This window comes from Myodes glareolus, chromosome 22, assembly GCF_982192425.1.
Source record: "Myodes glareolus chromosome 22, mMyoGla1.1, whole genome shotgun sequence".
Taxonomy (NCBI): Eukaryota; Metazoa; Chordata; class Mammalia; order Rodentia; family Cricetidae; genus Myodes; species Myodes glareolus.
Window position 1 is genome coordinate 49,911,921 of NC_142047.1, and position 27,717 is coordinate 49,939,637.

Below are 27,717 nucleotides of genomic sequence, written 5' to 3' on the forward strand. Positions count from 1 at the left end.
GGGAGGCATGGGCAGGTGGATCTCTGTGAGTTCGAGGCCAGCCTGGTCTAAAGAGTTCCATGACAGGCTCCAAAGCTACACAGAGAAAACCTGTCTTGAAAAACTAAAAAAAACAAAATAAACAAAAACAAAACAACAGCAACAAAAAACAACACCCCCCCCCACTTTAATGTCTGTGGAGACCTGGAAAGTTGCAGAAGAGCCAACTATCTTGGGCTATCTCAACCCCTAAGTAACCATGGTTGCTCACCTCTGTGAGTGACCTAACATCCTTGTAAGTAAATTCTTTGGAGTGTACAAATAGAACCCGGCTCCCACCAATACAAAGGCTAAGAATGTCATCAGGTAGCATCTGAAGTCTAGAGTGGAGACTCCCTGACTGACCTTCACCTCCCAGCTTTATGTTCCCACAAATGCATTTGAAAGATGCTGTGGCTTATGGCTTTCTTTTCCCTGCTGCGGTAGAAACCTGAATCTGTATTCCTGAGCCGTGGTCTTTCATGTTTGACTCCAGAACAAACTAGCTCTTGTTTGCCTTGAGGTAAGAGCTGTGGCTTTTGAACCAGAGGGCCCATTCCCTTCCATGCAAAGGAGACCTTGGCTCGGACGGAGAGTGCTGTCCTCGGGGGTGTGCAGCCAGCTCCCCCTCCATCCCCGTCTCTTCTTGTTCCTATTTCAGCTTCTCCTTCCGAATTTCAATTTGGCTCAGGTTCCCACCTTGATGCCTTGCCCCAGATGGGAGCAGAGTTTCAGGGGTCCTGTCCATCAAGGCGGTTCCACAGCGTCAGCCCCGAGATAACTCACGCACCTAACTGATAAGAAAAGTGAAAGGCGAAGTTGGCCACTGAAGACACCAGCCACTTCCTGAATCCAGCCGTCCTCACCCTGCCTCAAGGAACAAGTGACTCCCCAAAAGGAATTGCTGGAGGAAACACCGAGTTTTCGATGGCCCTGGAAAGGGAACTGGCTTGGGGCAGGTCTAGTTTCAGAATTTCACCTCACCTAAGTGTGTGTGTGGGTGGGGGTGGGGGGTCAAAGTAGGGGGCAGCTAGCAGGGCCTGAGGTGGGATTTCTTACTCTGCTTTGCCGGGACTTGGTGCTTTCCTCGCTGCCCGTGTCTGGCAGCCCTTGCTTCAGGGCAGAGTCATGAGATTGCAACACAGCCCCTGAGGTTTCTGTGGCCCTCCAGCCAAGGCCGGTCCAGGTGCTGAGGGAAGGGGCATGTGGGAGACAGAATTAGACCCCCGTGGAAAAACCACCACCCTGCCTGGTGTTTTTAGGTTTCCCCTCAGGACCCACAGCCTGTAACTGACGTTGCAGCTTGGTTCTGGACTGATCTTCAGCTGGTTCTCAGCCTCGACTCTAAATCAGGTCCCTCCAAGGCCCGAGGCCAGATCCCAGGTGTGGGTCTCGCTTTCTCTCCCCTCAGGCTGGCCTATCTAGGCAGTTGCTGCCCTCCGGGGCTGGTTCCCTCTCCCTAAGCCCTGTGTAGCTTCAGGACCTGCCTCTCCTGGGACCGCTTAGGAAGGAGAGTTAAGGCCCGTGTGGTGCCCCCCCAAAAGGGCAGGCACAACGTGGGTAAACAGGGAATGCAGGCACTGAGCGAAGTGGTATGCGAGGGGCCCCTGAAACCAACTCACGTTTTTATTGTAAAATGTGTGTCTGTCTGTCTGTCTGTAATGGCAAAAAGAAAGTGTGGGATTTGCTGGATCTGGAGTCATGGGCAGTTGGGAGTCATCCAACATAGGTGACTAGAACTGAATCCCAGTGCTTTGAAAGGGCAACAACGACTCTAAACCACTTGGTCACCTCTCCAGCCCCAACATGCAGAAAAGTTGTAAGACTAGCACAAGGGACACTGTCCTGGCCGGAGTCACCTGCACCGTGTTCTAACAGTCTTGTTTGGGTAGACGTCACATCCCCTGTAATTCGCCCGTGCACACCTCTAAACTTTTCAGTCCGGTGGGCTCCAGTGTTAGGCTGATAGATTTTACCAGGCTTGAAGCCCCTGAGGATAGACCCACAATCCCAATCAGCAACTTGGAAAACCAGGAGCTGAAGCTGCAGAACTCGGATCTGGTAGAATGGAATCTGAGTTGCTACTGCCGACCCTGGGTGGAGACATGACTTTCTGAATTGCCAGAAAGATCTAGGATTTCTACCTAGCAGAGGCTTCCTGGTAAAGATCGAAGATGAACCTTGCCTGTCCCTTAAGGATTAATCCACTGGCCTGTCAATCACCTGCACAGGAAGGCACTGCTCAGGAAAGCTGTCTGTCCCAGAGACTTCAGGAGCATAGCACGAAGCCTGCCTAAACAGGTGGGGCAGCATGACCAGCTCTCTGCATGGTCACACTGCATTTCCCTCCATAATGGTCCCTTGGGCCACTGCTCACTCCCACCCTTGAGCGTGTTCCACAACATATAAAAGTCTTTGTCCTCCAAGATACCTCTGTGTCTCCTCTAATTTTTTTCCCCGAAGAGATGACAAGGATTGGGAAGCCTGGGAGAGACCGGAGAGGGAGGACCCTGGCCACTTTTGCTGTGTGCACAGAGTTGTGTGATCTTCCCAACAATTCACGTTTGCTTCACCGGAAGCATCAGGGGTGGGGATGAGAGCGTGGCGCCCGCCCTGTCTGCAGACTGTCAGGACTCCTGCCATGATTTTATCTAAACAGTCCAAGGCAGCTACAGACTCCTTTTTGGTGTTTTCTAAGTTAGATTAGGAGGCTTGGAAGGCAGGAGAGGCTGGTGAGGAGCAAGGCCCGAGTGAGACTCTCTGAGAACTTCTGCTCTGTGGGAGGTTCATGGAGGATGTAGAGTCGTGGGTTCCTGCCTCTGGCTGTGGCCTGTTGTTTAGGACCCCCACAAGGTGATTGGGACCTGGTTAGCTCAGAGAGGGGAGGGAATGGGCATTGACTCTGGCTGGTACCAGGTCTCAAATACCTCCAGGGACCTGGGAAAGAGGTGGCTGGCTCCATCTGGGATTAGGGGCACTCTGACAACCAAACAGTCTGGCCTCAGATGGCCGAGGTCAGGGTACCTTTGGGCTGTAATTTTGTCAGGAGTCCTGTGGAACACATAAACCCCACCATGTTAACATTGGTGTGAGCTTTGGGCTGGAGACTGTTGGGGTCAAGATGACCTTTCTGGAGCACCCAGGGGCTGGAGCACCTGGCTGTGCAGCTGGAGGATGCTCCCTGTGGGTGTAGCGTCCCTGGGGCTGGCTCACTTCCATCAGCAGTGGTGAGGTATCCTGAAACACAGGTGGGAGGGCACCTCACAAGGAAGGGAAACCAAACTGGGCTACCACCCCTCTCTCAGTCACTGGCTTGGTTGGAACGCATCTTCCCCAGTAATTTTTTTTAATTAGTTGTAAAAATAGTGCCAAGTAAACATGTTATATAAAATCTGAAAGCGGGGAAAGAGCTTCCCCTGCCTGCCTGCTCACCATCCAGGGCTGTTTTGCCTTCACCATGGGGCCGGGCTGTGATCTGAACTGTGATTCTTTTTAATGTGTTCCATCATGCACACTGTTCTCAGAGCCACACACCTTCAAACTGTCACTAGGAGAGGGCAAGGGAGAGTCACAGATACGCCCTCGGTCTGTGTGACTCCCAGGATAGTACTTCGAATGAGCAGACATGTGGGTCTTTTCGTCCCTTCAGGACTGGAATTGCTGAGGGGTGGGGGTAGTGTTGCCTGATCCTAGTCTACTTCTCCAGGGTTCCCTCTTCAGCCCCCAGGCAGTCACAAGCGGCTCAGGCCCCTTACCCTGTTGCCCATTGAATTAGTTTTCTCTTCACTTCCGCCAAGCTCTTCTCCCATATCACATCTCCAGAGTTTCTCCCTGACCCCTCCTCAGCCACTGTCCAGCTTTGTCTTTCGCTGAGCTTGCCATGGATGGCGCCCTGCTTAGCACACAGGACTAACTCTTAGTATCTACCAGCTCTCTGTCACTTCTCCTGTGACATAGATTCTTAGGATTCATTTATTATGTTTGAGAACACAGAGCCTAACACCCAGAGGGACTCAGATGCCAGCACCTAGAAAGACTCAGACCCTAGAACCTGGAGGCAAACCTGCTCTTAGGGGTTCAGGTCTGAACCGGCAGTCTCTTACTAAAGCCACTGGCCTGGGCTGTGTGACTTAAGCAGCCATTTAACAATTCTCAACCTGATGGTGGTACAGCAGTGGCTCCTGTCTCACTGGCTGGCTGTGGTTAAACAAAAACATCTCCAAAGTCCCTTAGGACAAAGAGCAGGCAGTTATCAACTTGGAGAACCGGCTTAGAGGAAATGCACCGCCTGGAAGATCATTTTAGAAGACCCCTCTCCTCTTCAGTCTCTGTGGTCTGTGGCGTAGACTGCTACAGTCCTCAGTGCTGGATACTTGGTGCTTATTCACTTTGTGTTCAGTACTGTCCTGGTGTGCGAAGCCTGGGCTGCTCAGCATTGGCCCTCAGTTTTATGCCCCTCATTCCCAAGGACTCAGGAGTTGGGGAGTCACTGTTCCCCGGAGATAACAGGGGAGGACTCAGGAGTCAGATGTTGGGGTGAAACCTTCTGGATCAGAAAGTTAAGAAGCAACTAGCTGACTTTCCTCTTTGACTGGAGACCAAGCACGAGAAGAGTGTCCCCTTGTCCCAAACCAGAAAGGACTACGAATCTCTAAGTCCCTCCCTACTCCTTCCTGTGCATTTCTTCATCCATATTCCTAGGTCCTTCACACTCTCTATGGCTAAGTCTTGTCAGCTAGTCACTGGCTCTGGTCCCTGGTGCAAGGTTAATTTTTTGAACACAGTCTCCGAGTTTCATAGTGCCATCAAATATCCCGCAACACTCAAGCGAGGGGCTGCCAGGTACAAGGCCCCCATGATTGGCTGCCATGTTTGGAGGTTCACAAACTTATCGGGCTGCATAGTTTCCAGTTGAGGCGTGTCTTTTAATCTAATGTAACTGCACTCTGGGTGTACAGAGGGGTCCTGGCAGGCATGAAGATTTCCTAAAGAGACCCTTGAGCCCTCCCTTTGTCTAGCAGACCCTGGAGACAACAGACCTTTGCTGGGAGAGTCTCCTGTTGTGGGAAGGAAAAGCCTGAAGCAGGTGCCGGCCAGAGGGAAGAGATTTCACACAGCTCCAACCTTGTCAGACAGCCTTTTCGGGGAGGCTGGGGCCGGGACAGTGGTGGTCTGTGATGGTCAGGGCCACACCTGGACCAGGACAGATGTTCTCTGCACACTTCTCTATTTAAACACAAAACTCCTCAGAATCCCGAATAGACATTTGTGCGTGAGGGACGGGGCGGAGTGGGGGTGGGTCACTGCACCTCCTTCCATCATAGACACACTGAATGAATCTTTCTCTGCCTGTTTGCTTTGTTCCTTTCTCTGTTTAATTGATCTATTAATTGGTGTCTGAGCCACCTTCTGGGTTGTTTGGGCTGCTGGACCCCAGGCTCAGACCCTCACATCAGTAACACAAGGTCAAAGGTTTTACCCTTTGACATGTCACAGCTGGAGAAACCAAGGGACAAGCAGCCAGGGCCTTGCCTGACATTACGCAGCAAGTAGTAACTGTGGGGAAGGACCCAGGGGACAGTTGGCTGGGAGGACGGAGTTAGGCATTCCACCTTCTCCTGACCCTCTGGGACAGCCCCACCCGCCATGGCAGCTGGACGGCAGAGAGTAGAGTTTCGAGCTTGGCCCTTGCAGTTTATCTCAGCAGGTCCCATGCAGGACCCAAGGCCGTGTCTTGACACTTCTCAGGTGTGGCTCTGAAGACACCTGAAGGAACCACCACCCAGAGCTTCCCCAAACCTGACCACACGGTGAAAACATCTGCCTGCGAGGAGGGGGGTGCGAGGGTGCGGCACCTGCCAGCCCGCAGCTTCTCCCCTGCCCAAGGAGGAACCGGTCCCTGGACCGGCCACTTTCACTAGTGCTAATTAAAGCCAGGAGGCGGAGGGATAGGATCTGGGGTCTGAAGGGACACCTGGAGCCTGGGCGATGCTCTGGGCCTTCTCTTCTTTTGAAAATTTAAAAATAAACTGTATTTGGGATGGCAGTGAGACAGTGAGAGACACCAAGGGCTCCCACACACCCTGGACCCTCCTCCCCATCACAGATCCACTTTCCAGAGTCCCGGTCCATGTGGGCCTGTTATTGTCACCCAGGTCTGGCTGACATCAGAGTGCAGTCTTGGTGGTGAACATCCACGGGATGAACACATGCAAATGTCGTTTGTCACTGCTGCCTGCCACGCAGGGCATTTCCGCTATTCTCGCGCTGCTCAGCTCTGTCCGCATAGCCTCCTTCCTCAGGGTACCGAGTCCTGCAGTCAGAGGCATCCAGCCTCAGTGGAGCACGGCTGCTGGCCTAGGGCCTGAAAGATAACCTGAGCAGGGGCTGAGTATGTTGACGCAGAACAGAAAGCGAAGGGAACCTGGGAAGGCAAAGAAGCGCCTCATCCTGGGGTCTCATCTACCTTTGCTGAGGGCTGTGGGTCAAGAAACGGCAACACAGTGAAGATGTTCAGAACAAGAGGTGAACCGCGCTTAGTAGGGCCAGGATGTGCGGGCCTTGAGTTCTGCTGAATTAACATTGCTCTCTCACCCAAAGGCGACATAGCAAATATCACAAAACCACCGGACAGTTCTATTCGCGAAAGGGAAGTGTTTTAAGAAAGATAATTAGACCCGTTTTATTTAAGCTTCGCCTAATCTTTATACCATAGTGTAAATAAATCCCCGAAGAACACACTTAGAAGGCAGAGGGTCCCCTGTGCAACCCTCGACACTACACCTCAGTGCTGCTCTTCCTCGAGGAGTTTGAGCCTGATGTGAGTGTGTCGTGTCCCTCTCCATGACTCCTTCAAAATAGCTGATAAACTTAGTACCTTCGCTTCTCTGTGGCTAATCCCGAAGTTCTTTCTGTGGCAAAACTGAAGATCTGGGTGGAGGTCCCTGAGCTGGGTGGCAACGCCTCGAGGTTGTTGGGGGCAACATTGGGCTGTCACTCCACCCCCACCACTAACAAGGTGGCTGGCCGTTTAAAAAGGGTCCTATGGAAGTTGAGAATAAGCTTAGTCAGGTGTGGTGGTGCACGCCTGTAATCTCAGCACTCAGATGGCTGAGGCAGGAGAATCTTGAGTTTGAGGTCAGTCCATTTGTGAGCCTAAAATGCCCTAAGGAACTAACAAACATTTTGTGGATAACAGAAAAACACACGGGATATTAAAGATAAAACCCGAGACTTTAAGGAAATTGGGGCCATTTGAAGTTTCACATTGAGAGAAACTTAGCAGCTAGGGCCCCCGGTCTGGGGAGGGTGAAGGTGGGTAGAGGGTTTCCAGTTTCTCTGGTGTAATTCACCACCCAGGTGACCTTAACCTGCTGGAGGGATGTGACCGAGGGCTTGGAGCAGATGGCACAGTTGGCTCTCACGAAGGGGTCAATGCAGGAACAACATGGGTGACAACCAGGAACAGTGAAGTCAGGTTTCTCTGCAGAGCAAAGTTCAGGTTTGGCTGGAGAAGGGAACACTGGCCACAAGTCATCCGTGAGTTAAGATGAGTTGGAGTCCCAGGCTGCTGGCAGTCTGTGTGGGTTGCTAGGGAACAATCCAAATCGCAAGGGATTTTGTAATGATGATCCCTGCTCCTCAGACCCCTTATTCTCCTACTTAGGGGCCAGGGAGGGCAGTTTCAGCTCTATGCCAGGGAGTTTGTTCAGCTCTGGGCCACACAAGCTGTAGTGCCGTCACTTGAGTGGGACTCAGGTGTGTGTGTGTGTGTGTGTGTGTGTGTGTGTGTGTGTGTGTGTGTGTGACTTCAAGAGGAGAGCGAGAAAGAAGCCATGTGCAACCCCAGACCTAGTGGTGCTCTCTCTGGACTTTTCTGTGGCTCTTCCACGTCTGACGACCGTTCCCAGACTGAGGGGCTTTAGGGCAGGGCTGGCTCCTGAGGCCTTGCCTCCTCATGTACCTGGTGCAGAGGCCTCTGCAACACAAGCACACAGGGCTGTGCACGGATGCAGGGATCCTGGTGATGTCAGGATTACCACTCTGGGGGCTGGTCTTGCTATATCACCGTCATCACGAAGGTTCCAAGATGACAGACACTTGGTGAAGTCTGGTGATTTACAAAGGAGCTGAACTGGCTCAGCTGGCTTGGATCCCTGGGTAGAGGTGACATCAGGGTACAAGGCTGAATTAGACCACTATGAGTTAGAATCCTCTCCAACTGGTGTCGCTTGTATTGTGAGTTATCTTGTGGAATGTGCATCTCTGTACCTCAGTTTTCCCATCGGTACAATGGGTATTCCATGGTTTATCTGTCCAGGCTGCTTTGAGGACTGGAAAGATACTGAAGCCACCTGCTGAGACCTGACACCAGGCAGGCTGAAGCAAACACTCAGGATATAACCAGGACCAGAGATGCCACTGAAGCAAAAAGTTTCATCAGGTTGATGACGAGGCTGTGGAGACCCTGGAGATCTGGACACTGTGCAGGCTTTTACTCCTTAGATGAGGAAATCAGGATCAGAGAGGGGAAGTAACTGATCCAAGCCAGCCAGAGTATCAATGCTGTAACACAGCTTGGGGCCACAAGCTGGCCCTCGGAGATCAGGTTCTGTAGCCCCCAGGCAGTGTGAGGAATCTCTGAGCTGTTCCAGGGTGGGCCATTCTGTCTTTCAGTCAGAGCAAAGGTGATCAGGAAAGCCTTCTCCAAACTGTCAAGCGCTGTGCATCTTTAGCAACTGCTACATATTTATAGATGTTCTTGTGAGCTAGGGTAGGTCCTGTGTCCTTGGCACACAACGCCTTAGTCCCACCAGATGTCCTGAAAGGGACCTTCTATTGTCATTCACATTTTTGTGGCAAGACAAAAGACCAGAGAGGTGAAGTCGCTTGTCGAAGGTCACCCAACTGGAAACAAGCAGGCGTTCTGGCACAGAAGCAACCCTGAAGCCTGGAACCCACTGACCCTCATTTCAAATCTTTGTTTCTTCTTGGGTTCTGACTATGAGCTGGGGAAGCTCAGCGGAAGTGTGCGGCTGGGAATGGCGGCGAGCAAACCCACATATGGCAGCTGACCCTCTATGTTTGGGTCTTCGAAGGTTCTGCTGGGCTCTCCATGACCCCTTGCATTCTGGCAGTGTACTCCAGCCTTCAAGGAAGAGGAAACAGTACTATCTCTCTGTCAGCTGGAAAACAGAAGCCAAGACACCCCCACCCCCCACCGCCAGCTGCCTCTTGCTCAGAGCTCCAGAGTTCAAGACCAAATTGCGTGCCTAGCTCATGAACCTCATCCTGTCCTGGGCCCTCTGGGCCCTGCGGACACCCCCCCTCACTTCCTAAGCCATTAAGGCCCAGCTGGACTCTGAAGGCCCACAGGGCAGAGGTTCTGAACCACTTAGAGAGCATCTGTCTCCTGAGGCCATTTCATAGGAGACTTGCATCTGTCGCTGGCCTGTGGTTCAGATTCTCAGCTGCTCCAAGTGGCTTTTTTTTGTGACTTGCTTTTCCTCTGCATGTTGTCAGGGGGTCCCATAGGCAGGTCTGTGTCCAGGATTGCATCATGGGATTGCACAGGTTGGAAAGGGGTGGGGCTCGAAAGTACATTTGAACAAGAACCCATGACTTTCATGGAAAGATGCTTGGATTGGAGGATGGGGGCTGTGTCCAGTCCCAGGACCCACTGTGTACTTCTCAAAGGCTAGACTCACCTTGAGGGGTTGGAATGAGTTCCTCATCTTGTCAGGTGCAATGGGCTGGCAGATGGCACAGGGGTTGCAGATGGTCCCTGGTGACAGCTCTGTCTGGGGTGTTTCCTGGACAGGTTCCTGGTGTTAGGGATCCTGTGTTCTGTGCCCATGCTGGGTATCATTCTAGGACAGCAATTCTCAATCTGTGGGTTGTGATCCCTCTAGGGATCAGATACCAGATATTTACATTCCAATTCAGAATAGTAACAACATTGCAGTTATGAAGTAGCAATGAAAGAATTTATGGTTGTGTGTGTGGAGGGTCACTACAACATGAGGAACTGTATTAAAAGGTCACAACACTAGGAAGGTTGAGAACCACCACTCTAGGGGAAGGGACTCCTCGCTTAGGTGAGGCAAAGTGCTATATGGCCTCATCTTCTGGGCTTCTACCAGTCACAGAAGCCAAGCCCTATAGGGCAGGCAGCCATGGGGCTGCAGCCTAGCATCCTCCAGGTCCCATGTCCTTCCCATATCTCTGCCTTGGAGCCTTGACATTGCCTGTGTCTTTTGGAATGTCCTAGGGTGGTTGCAGTAGTTCCTGGTGTCCTACTATAACATGATCGGCAGAGAGAGGACACCAGCTCTTCTGAGCATCCTCCCAGAAGCCCCTTGACCGATGCTGTCTTGTAATTCACTGGCTAGAACTGGGTTACATGACCATTTTTGAGCTAGGGGTTGTGATTATCTGATTTATTCAGACTGAGAGCTGAGAGGTGATCTGAGCTTGCAGGAGGGGCATCGTTTGCTGCTTGTCTTCATTAGTCTAGGTCTCTGGATCTTTCAGCATTGCAGCAAAGACCTCCAAACACAGAGGAGATTTGCTGGGGTCTCCAGCCCCCAGGAACACAGTCATGTGGCTCTGTATCTGAGCTCTCACCAGCCATTTGTAGCCTCTGAAATCAAATCAGTTTAGCCGAGGCTCATTCTCAGGTCGCTGACAGTTGCCCTGCCTGTCTGATTGTAGCTCTGGGAAGGCTCCTCAGTGCAGTTCCCAATCCCATTTCATCTCCCTGCTCCACCCCTGGCCTAGATGCCCAGGTATGGTTTCCTTGCTCCCATGAGCCTCTCATCCAAGGATGCTCCCCAACACCACTAAACTGAATCCTGAGCAAGGGTCAGTCGAACTTCCTGGTTTGTCACCATCTTTCTCTGCTCCTAATATTCCTGACTTTTATTAAAGAAACTCCACTCTTACAGAGATTGATAACCAGATGGCCTTCTCTCCACCTTCAGCAGCTGGTAACCTGGGCCATGTCTGCTCTCTAGATCTTTGGTGTTGAGTTTATTGACCCATGTGAAGGGCAGTTTCAGGCAGGTGGCTCAGCCACACACGAAGATGCTAGGAGCATCTATGAAGAACAGAGATTCTCTCCTCACACTCCCATAGCTGTCAGAGCACAGAGATTCAGGGTCAGGTTTAAAATCTTTGTGTGTAGGGGATGTGTATACATGCACGCGCAGGTATGCATGTGTGTTCAAGTGCATTTGTGTATGTGTGTGCACGTGCGCACATACTTGCAGGGACTCACCTGCCATGGTACACAGAAGGAGTCAGAGGTCAGCCTCAGGTGTCAGTCTTTATCTCCCACCTTGTTTGAGGCAGGGCATCTTTCTCTGGAGGTAGAGTACACTGGGCTAACTGGCCCTTGAACTCTTGGGCAGTCTCCTGACGCAGCTTTTCATGTCACTGTAGGAGCACTGGAATTTCAGACACACACCACAATGTCTGCCCAGCATAAAGCGGGTTCTGGGGATTTGAACTCAGATCCTCGTGCCTGTGTGGGCCATCCCTTCCAGGTCTTAGTATCATTTTTTACTATCAACCCTTTGATGATTCTGTCCTTGGGATTTTATTGGAGATTGTTAACCTCTTCCAGCCTCTAAAATATTATTAATAAGAGCTCTCTAAGATGACTGACTTGGTGGAAACAGCAGCAGTGCTCCCAGACAGAGGTCCTCTTCCTCTCTCCATGTCCAGAAGCTTCTTTGGAAGTGCCTCCTCAGGTCACACACAGGACAGACACCAGATTCCCCTGTCTGCAGCTCAAACACTGTCTCTAGAAGGCTCAGGTCCTTGGCCAGAGATAACGTATCTTGGGATGGCCTGCAGCTCAAGAGGCAGGGGCTCTGTGCCTCCTCAACCCTGGCTCTTGACCCCTCTTAACACCCACTGACCATGTCCTGGCTATGCTACAGCGCACTTCCTCTGGCCAGTGATGACACCTTTCAGGGAAGTGACCATGCTGGGGTTTGTGACCGCACAGCCTAGGAAACGTCCATGCAGACAAACAGTGGGTACCTCTGTTTCAAAGTCTCTGTGGAAGTTGGTATTCTGCTTTCCACACTCTCAGAACAGACAGCGGCAGTGACAATGGTGGCCCCAGCTTCTCTCTCCTGTGTCCTGGGACCTCGGGCACCATGTTGGACCACACCATTATGAAAGCAGCTGGAACTGTAGATCATGTGTCCCAATTCCAGGCCCAATGTAACCTGTCAGACCCAGCGACAGAGAGCTCACCCTAACAGAGCCTGCGAGAGTCACCTTATAGAGACAAACATAGGACAAAGTCTTGGCAAGTGCTGCTGAGAGATGGCCATGGGTGTGCAGGTGACCCAGGGTGGACCAAGATGCCAGCCAAGTCCTTAATGAGAGGAGGCTCCACACAGAAAGGAGGGATGGTGGTGACCCCAGAGACCACCAAGCTAGTGGCCACCAGAAGCTAGAAGAGGGAAGGAGATAAACTCAGCCCCAGGTCTCCATAGAAAGCCCAGCCTTGCCACCGCCTTGATGTTAATCCACCAAAATTAGCTTCTGTATTGGTCTCTTTTCCTGTTGCTGTAACAGAACACCCAGCAGAAGCGACCTGGGAAGGAAAGGTTTGTTCACAGTTTGAGGGGGCACTCCCACAAACCTGGGAAGTCACAGCAGCAGAAGGCATCTGCTCGCGCTGTACGCACAGCCGGGAAGCAGAGATAAACATCCAGCTCATGGTCTCCTTTGGGCCAGTCCACGATCCCAGCTTAGAGAACGGTGGCATCTATATTTAGGGTGGAGCATCCCACCTCAATTGAAGCTAATATCTGCCCAGAGGCACACGTTGCTCAGCCCCTTTGTAACTTTCGTGGAACATAGGACTGGTGCTGGCTCCAGTAGAGGCTGTAATGAGGGCTCAGTGGTGTACACACACACACACACACACACACACACACACACACACACACACACGAAGTCATCACAACAAGAAGCAGCCAGAATCCCATATAAAACATCTATTTTCCTCCTGGGAAGCATTGCCATTGATCCCATGACTTCCAATAAGACACTGCCTCTTAAAGGCACTGCCGCCTTCCATGGTGACACTCTAAGTACCAAGCTTCCAGTCTGTAGATCCTTGATTGATAAGCCAGATCCAAACCATAGCTCTCCTCACCTTTCAGGACAGATGCAGTCACACGCTCCCATTGGCTCCTATGGCGGTTCAGGTCAGGGGGCCTCATTGCAGGACCCTCAGGATCCTTACCACTGACTGGCAGCTTCCAGCCGACCAATGGGCATCTCAGCGGTGAAGTTGATCTGTGAGGGAAACGCTGGGCCTGATCAGAGGCTGGCCAGTTTTTGCTGGTCCCTCCACAGCACACAGGCACCCAAGTGTCACGAACTGTGATGTTGTTAGACATCTCCACAGGCCACGGTTCTAGGCATGACAAGCTTTGGGGATATCATTGGGCTGATCCAGTAACTTCTGTGCAGGTGTGTGGGATTTGAAAATGATGTGAGTCAACTGATTGTCTATCTATCTATCTATCTATCTATCTATCTATCTATCTATCTATCCATCCATTATCTATCTATCTATCCATCCATCATCTGTCTTCCTTCCTTCCTTCCTTCCTTCCTTCCTTCCTTCCTTCCTTCCTTCCTTCCTTCCTTTCTTTCTTTCTTTCTTTCTTTCTTTCTTTCTTTCTTTCTGTTCTCCTAACCATCTTTTCATCCTTCTATCAACTTATCTACCATCCATCCATCAACCCATCCATCCAACCCATCTTTCTTCATGTCCATCAATAAACACTTGCCATCTTAATCATGGGCTCTATTTCAGATACAGCCGTGGCAGTGAGGGATTGGGGAAACCCTGGCTAGATCTGGCTAGCGGAGGGTCTGTGCGGGAGAGGTCACCACAGGCCAGGGCTGGCCAGTGGAGAGGAAGTGAAGAGGAATTTGGGAAGAGGAAGCTCATACAGCAGAAGACAGTCTCTGGACACTAGGGACAGCTGCACTAGTCACAAGTGGGGAGGCAATGGAGGAGCTAAGAATAAAATAAATCCCCAGGTTAGTAGATTGGCTGTAGCTGACAAGAAAGACTCACGCCCCTGTTAACTGGTACATGCGGTGGGGGATAAAAGGCTTGGGAAACAGGGCAGCGGGAAAGCAGGGTCAGAGCAGATGCCACAGATGACCCCTGCAAATGAGGTGACACTAGTGACCAAGGTCACAACAAGTGTCTGAGGTGACACTTACAACTGAGATCACAGTGGGTGATAGAGGTGACATCGACAACAACTGAGATCACAGTGGGTAATGGAGGTGGCATCGATGACAACTGAGGTCACAGTGGGTGATAGCGGTGGCACTGACCACTTAGGTCACTGTGAATGATGGTGATGACACCAGTGACAGGAGGTCATCGTGGGTGCCCAAGGTGACCTCAATGGCTAAGGCTTCAGGAGGGCTTGAGTCACACTGGCAGTAGCTCAGTCTTGAATGCTGAGGCTATAGGATGGCTCTGCTGAGGGGTCAAAGGCCCCAGCTGGAGCGGACAAGGCAGAGGTGAGGGCCAGCTGGATAAAGTGGGGTCCGGTGAGGATGGGAATAAGTGCCGGTCTGCAGGGTCTGTACTTCCTCTCGGTCAAGGCTCACAGTGGCTTTCAGGAAAACTTGCGACTGCTGGGCTCAGGGCCAAGTACAGAGTGCATGCAGCTCTGACCTCCAGGACTTCAGGCTGCAGGGAGGCAGCTGGGTGGGAATTACACTGGCCGTGCATGGGGTCTGAGTGGAACAGCAGGGCTGGGAGGAGCTCTGGTGCAGGCTGCCCGGCAAAGGGCTGCATGGCTGCTGTGGTGTGACCTCTGTGATGGGCGCAGCAGCTGCTGAATGGGTCTAGCATGAGCTATGTTTATAGTCAGCTCTGCCACTCTTGCCCCCCCCAGGGGGGGTACTTCTGAAAAAGCTGCTATCTATACTTGAATTCTAGGATGGGGATGTCAGCAATTACAGTGTGGAGAGAGGCTGGAAGGCACTGGCCTGCAGGGAGAAGCTCCAGGTGGGGTACTTGCAGGGAAAAACAGTGTTGCCTTAGAGGATTCAGAGACAGTAGCAATCGAAGCCACAAAGATGAAGCTTAGAAAGTACTGCCTAGGACAGGATGGTAGATGACAAGATGCCCCATGCTTGCCTAAGGGCTAGATCCTTGCTTGAGGCCTTTGGCACTGGGACCCAACAAAACCTTGCTGCTCTCTGTGGGCACTTCCAGCTGCGGCCTTCAGCAGGGAAGGGGTGGGTGGGGCTGGTGGCCAGATACAGTCTGGGAGGAGGAGAAGTCTACCATAGTGAGAGCAGAGACCTAGGGTGGCTGGCTCGGGGACAGCTTGTGGCTCTTTCCTTTCCCCTGAAGAAATCAACCAAGCAAGGAGGTTTCTGCTGCATGGCTGCAGCCTCCTACCTGGTTTTCACTTACTAGTATGGTCAGATGTGAGCCGCCTGTGGCTGTAGCTTATTCTGGAAAATTCTCTGAGGTTCCTTTCTGTGGGATTAGCCTTATGCAGGGGAGGTGCCTTCCTGTAGTGTGACACCCCCACAAGTGTCCCCCTTTGCAGCACTTCATCTCTCCTCGTCCACGTGTCCTGTCTGAGTTTGGTCATCTCTTTTCTGAGTGTGTTTCTCCCACATGCAGTAGGACAGAGCTAGGCCCTGCCTCCTGCTGCTCCTGAGGTTAGCCTCAGGGACCATGAGCAGACAGCAGGCGCGCACTGGGAAGCTAGAGGTTGTTTCTAGGAGCCACTGGCTTTTTGCTGCTTGGGAGCTGATGTCTCAAGCTCTGTGGGTCCAGGGGCAGTGTCTTCATGACAGCTCTCTCTGCACTGACTGGGCGAGCAAGTGCATGTCCGGTTGAAACCTGCCCCAGTTCCTGGAGCTGGCAGAACGGAAGCGCAGGTGCAAAGGCTGAGTTCTCCCCCTCCAACTCCTCCTCTCTCCTTCCCCCTTTCCCTTCTTCCCCCATTCAGTGTCCTTGCTCTTCAGCGGCTCCCTCCATCAATGCCCTGCCCTGTTACTAAAGGCTTCGGTGTCAGCCATTTTTCTCTGGCTGTGGTTTAAGTCCCTGTGGCCTGTCCTTCAGGGCCGTGGCCGGCTGGCCAGTTCTTACTGCAAGGACCCAGAGACCGACGTACAGGGGCTTAAATGTGAATGGGAGAGACTCTTGGGGTACATGCCCACTCTTCCTGTCGCTCCTGGAGGGCTACAAGGCGGGAGCAGTAAAGAGAGACCTCAGGGTGGTCCCCTCTCTGTGTTAGGAAGGGCTCGTGACCAGCCCCATGTGAAAGAGGCCAGCTAGTTGTGACTGACAGGCAGCAAACAGCTCTTCCTTCTAACCCCACCCCTCATTTCTCTGTGTTGCAGCATGGCCCTGTTTCTCCCCCTCTGCTGAGCATGTACTAAGGTGCACTGCCTCTCCTGCCTCTCCCCCATCTCACAACCCTTCCAGTCTAGAATCATAAAGATCTCGTGGGCTAGCCCTGGGAAGTAGGAGAGGAATTAAACGGAAGCTCTGGGTGAAAACGCACCTGCTGGCCGGGGTGCAGCAAGCTAACCACTAGAGATCCTGGTCCTTTGTGCAGTGCGCAGTCTGAGGTCCTGGATGCTGCATGCACAGCTCATCTTCAAGCCAGATTCATCAGCCTTGAAGGCTCAGTCATCTCTTGACAGCTATGTGGTTATATTCCCCCAGTACTCACATTGCTGACGGGGGTGCATAAAAGCCAAGTCACAAAGAAAACCAGGGGCGTGGATTTAAAACACCTCTATACCAAAGTTCTAGATGACATTTGTTCCCCAAGTTCAATTTTCCTCCCTCCTTCCTTCCCTCCCTTCCCCCCTCTGCCTCCTGAGTGTTAGGATTAAAGGTGTGCATCACTGTGTCTGGCTCTACCTTATAGTCTGAGACAAAGTCTTTCATCAAACCCGGGGCTCATGCACGTGTGATCCCAGTGCTGGGGAGACAGAGACAGGTGGAGCCTTAAGGCTCACTGGTCAGCCAGCCTAGCTTACTTAACAAGCTTCGGGTCTTAGTAAGAACCCTTGTCTTGAAAAACGAAGTGGATGATTCTTGAGGGATAACATTTGAGCTGACTTCTGTATACCATATGCACACATGCACTTGCATGCACGAATACATGCACAAGTCCCTGTACATATATGCTCATCTGCATGAACACAAATACATGCACACATGCACATGTATGCATGAATACATATCCAAGTACCTGCACACACATGCATACCTGCATGAACACGCTGCACACACACACACACACACACACACACACACACACACACACACCAGAGGAAGGGTGGTGGATTATAAAAAGATTTAAACATTTCAAAGGAAAAGTGAACATCTCTCCTGTGCTCAAACTTCCAAGCGTCTCTCCTGTTGCTCAGATGTGCGTGAGCTAGCAGTCTGTATGATGTCTTCCTGCGCTTTGCATTCACCACCCCAGGCTTTGCATCCCAAGGAATCTTTAGTCTCAGCCAGGTTCCTCCCTCCACGTGAGGCTGACTTGAGCACAGGCTGCTCTAGCAGAGCCTGGGCTTGGGGCTCCCGAGCCTTCAGGAAAGGTGGATCCTTGTGTCTGAGGACCCTTACCATGGTGAGCCTTTCTTGTCATAGGAAAGGAGATGGGGCAGGTATGCTTGGGTGCCCAGAGACCCTGACAGGACAGGTAACCTGACTACTGCTTTGGGCTCACTCTTTCCAGGGGGATGACGTCCCAAACCTTAGCCGGTCACCTGGATCACCTGTTTTCTCATGCCACCAGCAGGATTGTTTCAATTCAGAGCGATCCTGAGGGAGTTCACTTGCTTCTGTGTCTGAATGAAAACAGCTATTCCGCTAAAGGGTAAAGCTGGAAAAAGAAAAAAAAAAAAAGGTTTGAAGGGTTGCAGGGTTGTAGAAGCGTGTCGTTTCCTAAAACATCCAGGGATGGTTTGTGGGAATCTTCTCTGTCCTGTTATGAAAGGATCCAAGGCCAGAGTTTTCAAGATCACATGAAAAACCAAGCCTGACCCCTGGGCGTGTGCCTACCACTCTGGGGTGTCACAACACACAGCTCTGCATGCCATCATGGAGGCCCCCTGGAGACCCACCAGCAGGATGCCCAGGGCTTTGTTCTTACTGTACTCTTGCTGCTGGTCCCCTCCTTCGTCCCCCACCCTCCCCCGCCCCGGCCCTAGAGCTATTCCTATGGGAAAGTTGGCACTTCGAGAAGGGAAAGCAATGCCTACCCACTACTTCCTCAATTGTCAGGTCTCTTTCATCATGAGGAATGATGAGGGCTAAGTAAAAATAGCCTGATGTGTTGCTAAGCAGGACTTGGGGGTGTGCTGGAGCTGGTCCCTGGGATGGTATCTTCCTCAGCTGAAGGGAGTGTGTTTTAGAGACCTGCGTTCTTGCTCCCTTGCTGACACAGACCTGCTGAGAGCCACTGCCGTATACTCTGAGGGTCCCTTTTCTTGTTTGAAAAAGTCGGGGTGTGGGATGCAGAGCCCTCATCTCCTTGGGAGGGCAGAGAAGCAGGTCAGGCCTGTGTGACTGTTAAACATTGCTGCCTTTGTGATGGCTCAGAATCCAGGCCTGTGGCTGGGGAGATGGCTCAGCTAGCCCAGTGCCTACCTTGTGAACTTGAAGACCCTGCACTCCCTCTCCAGAACCCATGTGAAAAACCTGGGTGTGATGAAGCATACTTATGATTCCAGCTCTGGGAAGGCAGAGACAGGAGGATTTCTAGGACTTGGTAGTTTAGTAAGAAACCTTGTTTTCCAGAGCAACTGAAGGACATGGTTGAGGTTAACCTCTGCTCGCTTGGCGCACCTGTACACATAGGTGCTCACACATACACGTGTATTAGCTAAATAAAAAAAAAACCCACATTCCTTCCTGAACTAGGAGCCATGCACTGACCACTCTGCTGGCCCAATGTCCTGCTGCACTGTTGGGGACCAAACTGCATAGGGCCTTGACAGGCCACCTGGTTGCTAAGGGAGCAGTATATTGGGTGGAGGCAGAGCACCAGGTCACATGCCAGCTGTCTGTCCTGGCAACCTAGACAGCCCCTCAGAATCTTCATTACGAGGTTAGAATCTTGGCCTTTCATGGTCATAGAATCAATGCCAATTAACAGTATGGTGAGAGGAGACCGTGGCCGCTAGGTGGGCGCTGTCCTGCAATGCGATGCTTGTGACTTACATGGTTGTGGGGAGCCAGGTTGGGGTCCTCTATAACAACAGTAGGAGCTATATTAACAACTGACTGTTTCTCTAGCCCCTGACTAATAAAATTTAATGTTTCTGAGTTTCACATTAAGCGACCACCCCCCTCACAGTCCAGAGCCTTGTGCTGTATCATCTGGTAGATCTAAGAGGGGTCATGAGCCAATGGTCCACCGAGTGTTTGGGTTTGAGTGGGCCATATGCAGACTTCTTTCCATTGACAATTGTGGATGGCTGTAGGCTGTGGCATGGGCAGAAGCCAAATGGGCCATATGCAGACCTCTTTGCATTGACCATTGTGGATGGCTGTAGGCTGGGGCATGGGCAGAAGCCAGCTGGAAAGAGCTGGGATGTTGGCTTTTGGGTAAAAAGATCTTGGTGTGTGCAAGGGACCAGCCAGCTTTGGGGTAGAGCAACCATACCAAGAGATGAGGTGCCATACTCTACCCACTCCTGCTCCCCACTAGGAGGCCCCACAGTGCACATCACTGAAATCTTTCAATGACATGGTGGAAACATGGCTTCTTCTGAAGGCCCAAGGATTGTTGTGTTACATGTCAAGTTAGCTATCCAGGGATAATGGCTAAAGTCACATGCAGAAACTTCACTGTGGCTGAAGGAAAACTTCCCATGTTTATATGAAAGGCTCACATGTGTGACATTTGTTATGTGTCTGGTCAGCTGTATGACTAGACATTCAATACTCCCAATATATCCCAGAAGATGGGTATCTATCAGTATCAACATCACTATCACCACCATCATCACCACCACCATCACCACCACCATCACTGCCACCATCACCATCCTCCTCCTCACATCACCACCTTACAAGTACCACCACTCTTACCATCATGGTCATTGTCCCTGTTATCAGCATCATCTTCATCATCACCATTTCCTCCATTACCTCTACTCAAACCTTAGAGGAGAGGAGATCTTGGAGACTACCAGTAAGTTTTCTGAGGTTAGTATGGCTAGCAGAATAGGGCTCCTCCAACCCCCAAAGATGTCCCTTCTCAAATCTCCAGAACCGGCGCCTAAGGTGCCTGCCATCGGAGAAGACTTTACAGACACAGTTAAGTGCAGACCTTGGGAGGGGAGATTGTCCTGGATGGTCTCTGTGGTCCATGGCATTACAGATTCCTCACATGAAGCAGAGTCAAAGATAGGAAAAGAGAAGCAGAGCTAGAGAGACTGCAGGACGCCATGTTGGATCATGCCTTGCTGGCAGATGCCCTGCAGGGGCAGAGGAGCTCAGGCAACAGAAGCCAGGGCAGCAGCCCTGCTCTTGGGTCCAGAGACAACTAAGTCTGCTCACAGCTGGATCTGAGACCAGCGAGACACATGTGGGATTTCTGAGCCCTAGAACAGTGGGAGGACATGTGTGTGCTCTCTTCAAAGGGCTGGGCCATGCCTGCAGGAGAGGCCCAGTGCATTCAGGAGAACAGAGAAGACAGAGCTCTAGTGTGATACCCCTACTCTACTTCATGCCTGGTCTCGTTCACTATGAGACTGTCGTAGTCAGCTGTGCTTCCCAAGAGGGGAGCCATGTCCAGACACAACACGTGACTGAGCCCCAAACCCTTGGCTGAGCTGCTCCTGGGTCACTGCTCAAACTGGAGAAGGCTGTGTGGGGTCTGTAGCTCAGTGGGCTTTTGTGTTTGGAAGTGGGAGAAGGCAACTGGCTTGTTCCCACAGGGGCAGAGGAAGCCATCACACACGTCTGCCTGTGTAGATTTGGAATGGGCGATGAACAGCCCATCCCATGCGTCTAGTAGTAGGGACACCTGCCCACAGATAGAAGGACTTTTGGTTCATCAACTGGTTGGGCTTATATGTCACAAAAAAAGATGAAGGGGACAGAAAAAGAAATCAGGACCCTGGTTTGGACTGATGAAGGGCTGCAGGAGGGCCTCATCTACACGAGGGGTCAGGGTGCTGATATGGGCCCCGAGGGTGACTTGGTATCATTGCCTGACTGCTTCAGTATTCTCTGTTACCCTGCATGTCCCCTCCCCAGGGAGCTGGGAACACCGGGGATCAGAACCCACCCACAGAGGACGAATCTGAGGGAGAGGAAGTGGGCTGAAGGCAACTTCTCTAAAATATTAAAAGCCTGTGGCCGCCAGAGGCCGGCAGCAAAGCCTGGACTCCTGACCGTTGGGCCCCCGACATAGCCCTGAAATTGAGCAATAGGAATCTGCCCTGGTGTTGTCCCTGCTGCCTGGCTGGCCCTGCTTGGCACATGCGGAGAGGTGGTGGGTCGTGTGGCTGTGTGGTGCAGGGAGGCACACGTGGGCTATGTGTGGGGCGGGACGGGGTGGTAAGCAAGTAACGGTCATTGATGGGTTCTTAGTGCACATCAGATTCTATTCTAAGCACCAGACGGCATGGAAGCCATGATCTCATGAGTTCCTTCTGTTCTGTTGTTCAGAGGCCGAGCGTGAAGTCAAAAGAGGTAGAGTCAATTCCCTGAGGTCACACAGCACCCGAGAAAGATGGAGGATGCAGGGACAACCCCAGAGTACCAAGGGCAGAACTGCCAACAGAGTGCCCCGTTCCTCCCCACCCATGGTTCTCTTCTGTCTGTGACCCACTGGGGCTCCTGATCCCTTTGGCCACTCTCCTGTCCTTGTTGGGAAGGAATGAAGAATGAGACAGGAAGGGAGACTGTCTGCACTCTGCTAAGGGCAATTCACCAGGGAAGGGGTCATCATGGTTTTCAGTCTGCGCTGGCCGTCGAGGCTGCTGTGCTCAGGGTAGCTCTCGGTCCCCTAACCGACAGGCCCCAGGGCACAGATAGATGATCGGATGAGATTGCTGTCATGGTGGGAAGGGAAGGAAAGAAGGGTCAAACCTCTGACCTCCATCCTCAGGGCTGCCCTCCAGGACCAACCTGGTCAATGCTTATCACGTCGGAAAAAGGGCCAGCTAGCCAGGGTGGCTGGCCTTGGCCTCGGTGCCAAGTTCTTGCTCAACTTTCTTTTTCATTTTCATTTTCTGTCTTACCCTGGCAGTATTTCAAAGTCCAGATATTAATTGTGAGTAAGGCCATAAAGATGGGGCGAGTCCCAGGTAGATGCTTGGCGTGGACACCAGTTGGGAGCCAGGGTGCTGGGATGGCTTCAGGGTCCCTTTGTGCCTCCAGTTCTCCTTCCTGGGGGCCGAACATCTGGACGGAGAAGATGCTGGGTAGATGGAGACCTCTTTTCTGCCCAGCTAACTCTTGTGACCCTTTCCTGCAGTTCCCGTTATTATCAATTGCCTGTGTAGGGGCTCACGTAGCTTGGAGCAGGAGCCTTAGGTGACCCTCCGGGTAACTGTAGCCTAGAGGATGCCCAGGGCAGCAGCGCCCCCTGCTGGCCCCTATGGAATTTCCCTTTCCCAGCCACCTTCTCCAGCTGTCTCTTAACTTTGGAAGTGCAGCCTCTGGGAACTGTCGGGGACCTACAGGAGATGAGTCTCCCAAGAACAAAGAATGACCCCACAGTTTTCTTCTTGGGTATCCGTTCCCAGGAAATTCTCACATGGGCCCACGTGATCTCTTTGGCAAGTGGTCTGTCAGCAAGGGGTCCCGCGCTGGGCATAGCCTGTTCACACAGCACGGGAGGGGAAGTGATGCCAGGGAGCTATCGATAGAGATGACAAAGGCAGAGAGAGAGAGAGCCACCGAACCCCGCTCCCCGTAATTTCGTTTAATCTACAAAAAACGCAACTTGGTCTCACCCAAGTGACATATCCTGATGATTGTGGTAGAGAGGAGAGACAGATCAGACTCCTGTGTCCAGCTGCCACAGGTCCCTACACGGGGAGCTGGGTGCAGGGCAGCATGTCTGCAGGAGACTGGGGACAGCTTGGGGCTGTGGTCTGGTGGTCTGGGGTGACAGAGCAGGATTCTCAGGGCTCCTGACTAACGCCGCCTTTGCCTCTGGCTCCCCACAGGTGCTGTTGCTACCTACTGTGTGCAGAGGACAATATGGCCGAGGTGTACTTAGAACCTGTGTTTTTGTTTTTTTTTTCCTTGCTTTTGTTTCTTGTTCCTGTGCCATGCTTCAGTACAGAGCACTGTGTACTTGGGACATTATGAGGAGAGGGGTGGATGGAAAATGACCTTCCTTCTGCCCCACAGTGAGGCGCAGCCCTTCACCCTGCACCCCGTCTGCCTCTCACCAACCCTGCACCCCGTTGGCCTCTCACCCGCCCAGGCTGGCAGGAAAGTCCCTGCCAGTTTCTTTTCTTGCCACTGAAGGAGGTGACAGGTGTGTGTTCCTGAAACCCACGGCTGAGTTAATTTTACACAGTGAGCGAGAGAAACGAAACAATGGCTGGGGGTGTCACCGGGCACAGCGAGAAGAAACTTAGCCTGGTCTCTGGACCGACACCATCGGGCTGGGGATGGAGAGAGGGACTGGCTCTGTTGTCTGTCACTAAACAGGCCCTTAGTGTCTCAGTTTCCCTATCCTAAGGTGAGGGGTGGACGGAACAATGCCGGAGGTACCGCCCAGAGCGCTTCTGCTTCCCGTTCACCTCCTTCCCTCTTCCTCCTCATGTTATATCCCAACTACAGATGACATTAACCCAAGAATGTGGCCCTGAAGTTTGCTTTTTGTGTGTGTCTATGTGACTGTGTGCGTGATACCAAGATAAACAGTTAAAGCACCCATGGCTTCATGAGATGTCTGTGGGCTTCTCCTTTATAGCAGAGGTGGCTCAGGTCTCGAGGTCAGTGAGAGGGCTCTGTGCCCCTAGCGTCTTTCATGCCTTCTCTGTCAATGGCACTACCATGTCCCTGTTATCGGGTGTCTCATCTCAGTCACCTTGCTGTCTCCTTCCTCCCTGGCCTGCTTGGGTCTGGACGGCGTCCTCAGTGTCTGGCTGTTCCTCACACCTCTTCCTCTGAGCTACGGGGTAAGGGTACTACAGGTGATCAGTGCTCTCCTCTTTGCCAACCTCCTGCGGCCAAGTGAGTCTTCTCTCCAGCGTCCACCATCCCAGCATGCTTCTTGCTTCCTTATCTGCCCTTGCCTACTTCCTCACCATGTTTGAGGCCTACCAGCTTTCCCAAGGTGTGCCCCAGACCATCTGTGTGGGGCCTTCAGTGGGCACAGCTGGCACCGACACAGAGACCATTGTGACGATGGTAGAGGTGTATGTGTTACCACACTCAGCTCTGGCTGGGTGTGGCGGCGCACATTCCTGTGCCCGGCTCTGAGAGACTGAATGTGTGGCGACTGTTCTTGGCTGTCAACTTGACGGAATCTGGAATTATCTAAAATTAAAACATGGAGGGCATACAAGTGAGGGATTTTTTTTTTTTTGGTTTGGCTTAATTTGAGGTAAAGATTCACTTCTAATGCGTATCTTGACACGGGAAGTCACAGACCTTTAATCTAGATCTGGAAATGGGGGAAGACCTTTAGTCTGGGCCACACCTTCTATGCCAGGTTATGTAGAGGGCATGAAGGAAGAAAGCTCTTTCCTTTGGCTGCTTGCTCACACCATTTATTCCTTCAGGTGTTAGAGACTCCTTCTTCAGGATTCAGCTCCGTAGACTGAGCAAACCACTAAGCATCCCCCACCCCATCATGGCCTCTGCATCAGCTCCTGCCTCCAGCTCCCTGCCCTGCTCGGGTTCCTGTCCTGACTTCCTCTGATGATGAACAGTGATGTGGAAGCAAAAGTCAAATAAACCCTTCCCTCGTGCAAGTTGCTCTGGTCATGGTGTTTCATCCCAACAATAGAGACCCTAACTAAGACACTGAGGCAGGAGGATGCCTGGTTTGTGGCCAGCCTGGGCTGCACCACTCTCTGTCCCAGGGGCCCTCATTTGATGGGTCCTGAAACCCCACTACTGGGAAGCAGGGATTGCCTTGACACATTTTAAATCATTGTACACCAGGCACACTGTGCCCTAGCCATCCTACCTTACAGAAAGGAGGGCTTGTGTCCCCACAAGATCTACACACAAAGGCTCTCAGTCACTTAGCCCAGCGACAGTCACCAAACATCAGAATCCACGCAGGTGTCCGTGAAGTTGACACTCACTGTATGCCGCAGTCACGTGACCGAATACTACACAACCGGAAACGAACAGCAGCACGGAAACATGAGCTTCGCCCAGATCACACAAAGCTGCCAGGGTGTCTGATGCATGAGCTCCGCCCAGATCACACAAGGCTGCCAGGGTGTCTGACGCTCTAGGGGGCAGACACCAGGCAGACTGAGGCGTGCAGGACATGTGTTGGGGAAGCTGAGTACCTGTCACATGCCCGACCAATGAACATGCTGGCGGCTCCCTGAAGTAAGAGACCATGTTTTCCTCCTCAGCAAACTACCTCGGGTAGAAGCTGAATGCCAGAAGCTGGCTCCCCGAGTGAACGAAGCGTTGACAAGGAGCCTTGGCAGAGAGGCTCTGGCGAGTATTGGGATCATTATGTAATGGGTACCGGGGAGACGGATCCATCTTTGTTCATAGATGACAGGTGACCTACATGGCTCTCTCCGTCACCATCCTTACTATCTTCACCATCATCAGCACCATTATCGCCAACACAACAATCCTCATCACCACCATCACCATCACCACCACCACCATCACCATCACCTCCACCGCACTCTGGTCTTCTGAGAACGCTGACACCCTAGGATGCTCACTGCCCCACCGGTTTCCTTCCTCTTGCCTCTCACCTCACCCCCTAGAGCAAGGCTGTGTCTTCTCAGAGCCCCAGCCCCAGCCACCACCCTAGTGTCACACTAGCTGGAGACCTACTTCCCGTAGCCATCATAGGTCAAACGCTGAGGGCCAGCCCAGCTGACGCGAGCCTCCAGAGGGTCCCCACCTCATAACACAGAGGGTCCTAAGATGGGCGGGGTGTGCAGAGGTCCTGCAATCCAGCCACAGGATGGTGGAGGGCTGCTGTAGGGGCTGCCATCTCCTTGGATATTTTTCCTTATGAGCCTACCAAGAGCCACGGCACCAGAGCTCACCTACAGATATAACATTGTGTTCCTCAAACCTGAGAGACGGCGGAGCACGCGAATTACATGACAGCCTTTCGTCTCCTCAAGCTAATGGTAGACATTAACATATTGTAAAGTATCAAGGCTGAGGCTCGAGTGCTCTGTGAAGTAACAGTGGAGGTTAATGGGCATCTCAGGAGGGCAGAGCTAGAACTCAGGTGTGTGTGTGTGTGTGTGTGTGTGTGTGTGTGTGTGTGTGTGTGTCCAATGGCTAAATCTCCTAGACCTAAAGTGAGGGCTTCTGGGGCCCGGTCGCTGGGGCTCTGGCTCCCTCTAGTGAGCAGCAAGAGGAATTGCTCACATGGCCTCAGGCTCCACAGTGCTGATGAGTGGGGCCACACTCATTTTAGCCCACACATTTAGGTGTGGGCTAAAATGCTGATTTTAAGACCTCATCACAACTGTTTGAATTCAGGTGGTCTAAAGTGGGACCTAGAAGTGTGCATTTTAACCTCCAAGGTGGTGATGCAGTTCACAGGCCACAGTGACTCCCTGGCAGGTTAGGGTCAGGGAGAGAGCAGAGGTTGAGGGTCTGAAAATCCGTGTTGCTGTGTGACCATGGCGTGGTTCCACTCCCTCTTTGAGCCTCTGCATTCTCATCTATAATATGGGTGGGTTAGGCGAGAAAGTAGACAGATGGTGGGGACTAGGGAACGAAGCGTGGCCACCCATTCACCTCCAATCCGGAAGGGACAGGGCTCCCACCCGCAGGGTTCAGGCAGATGGGAGCTGTAGGCTGCCTGACACCAGCAGGGCAGGGTGAGGAAACCAAAGGATGTTCACAGAAGGACGTGTTACCCAGCTATGATGACACGGGCCATGACCAGTGGGCCTGCCAGCTGAGCTCAGAGCGGACAGCCCCACGGTAGAGCGCACCCTGTGAGTCTCCTGCACCAAGTTTAATACCAGGTGGAGTCCAGACAATGTCCAGCATGGGGGCAGAGGAGGGGCGTGTCCTGGGGATACAAGAAGACTCCTGGAAGAGCTGAGTGCATGGCTCACCAGCAAAGAGAAGCCCCGGTGACAGTCCTGGCCACTACCCCTCTCCCAGGCCCTGCTTTCTTTCTTCTTGCAGCCCGTGGGACAGATCTGGGTCACGGGAGGGGACCGACAGAGGACTCATTGCTCTGGGTGTGGGTGGGATTGTGGAAGCCATGGCAGGAGGCCGCTGAGGGCTGAGAGATAAGAAGAGACTGGATTTTCTCACTGGGCAGCCTTGGGCTGCCTCTGGGCCCTGCCTCAGTTTCCTTGGCAGCCAGTGGTTGCCCAGAAAACCAGAGCAATGGAAGAAGATAGGGCCAGGTCAGCAGTCTCTGGAAACCCCAGGCCTCGCAGCTGGGTCCTGAGACTCAATCATGAATCATTCAGCCATTTTGCAGGAGT

The 27,717-nt window shown here is 52.3% G+C and overlaps 1 long non-coding RNA gene across 1 annotated transcript; it reads right to left on the bottom strand.

The window, feature by feature from the left end:
- Positions 1–6,106: 6,106 nt before the first annotated feature.
- LOC148118542 (uncharacterized) lies at positions 6,107–12,637 on the bottom strand. Its single transcript, XR_015736008.1, has 3 exons — positions 11,297–12,637; positions 9,726–9,925; positions 6,107–9,166 (listed from the first exon to the last, which is right to left on the bottom strand). It is a non-coding gene; the product is annotated as an uncharacterized LOC148118542 (long non-coding RNA).
- Positions 12,638–27,717: the final 15,080 nt, after the last annotated feature.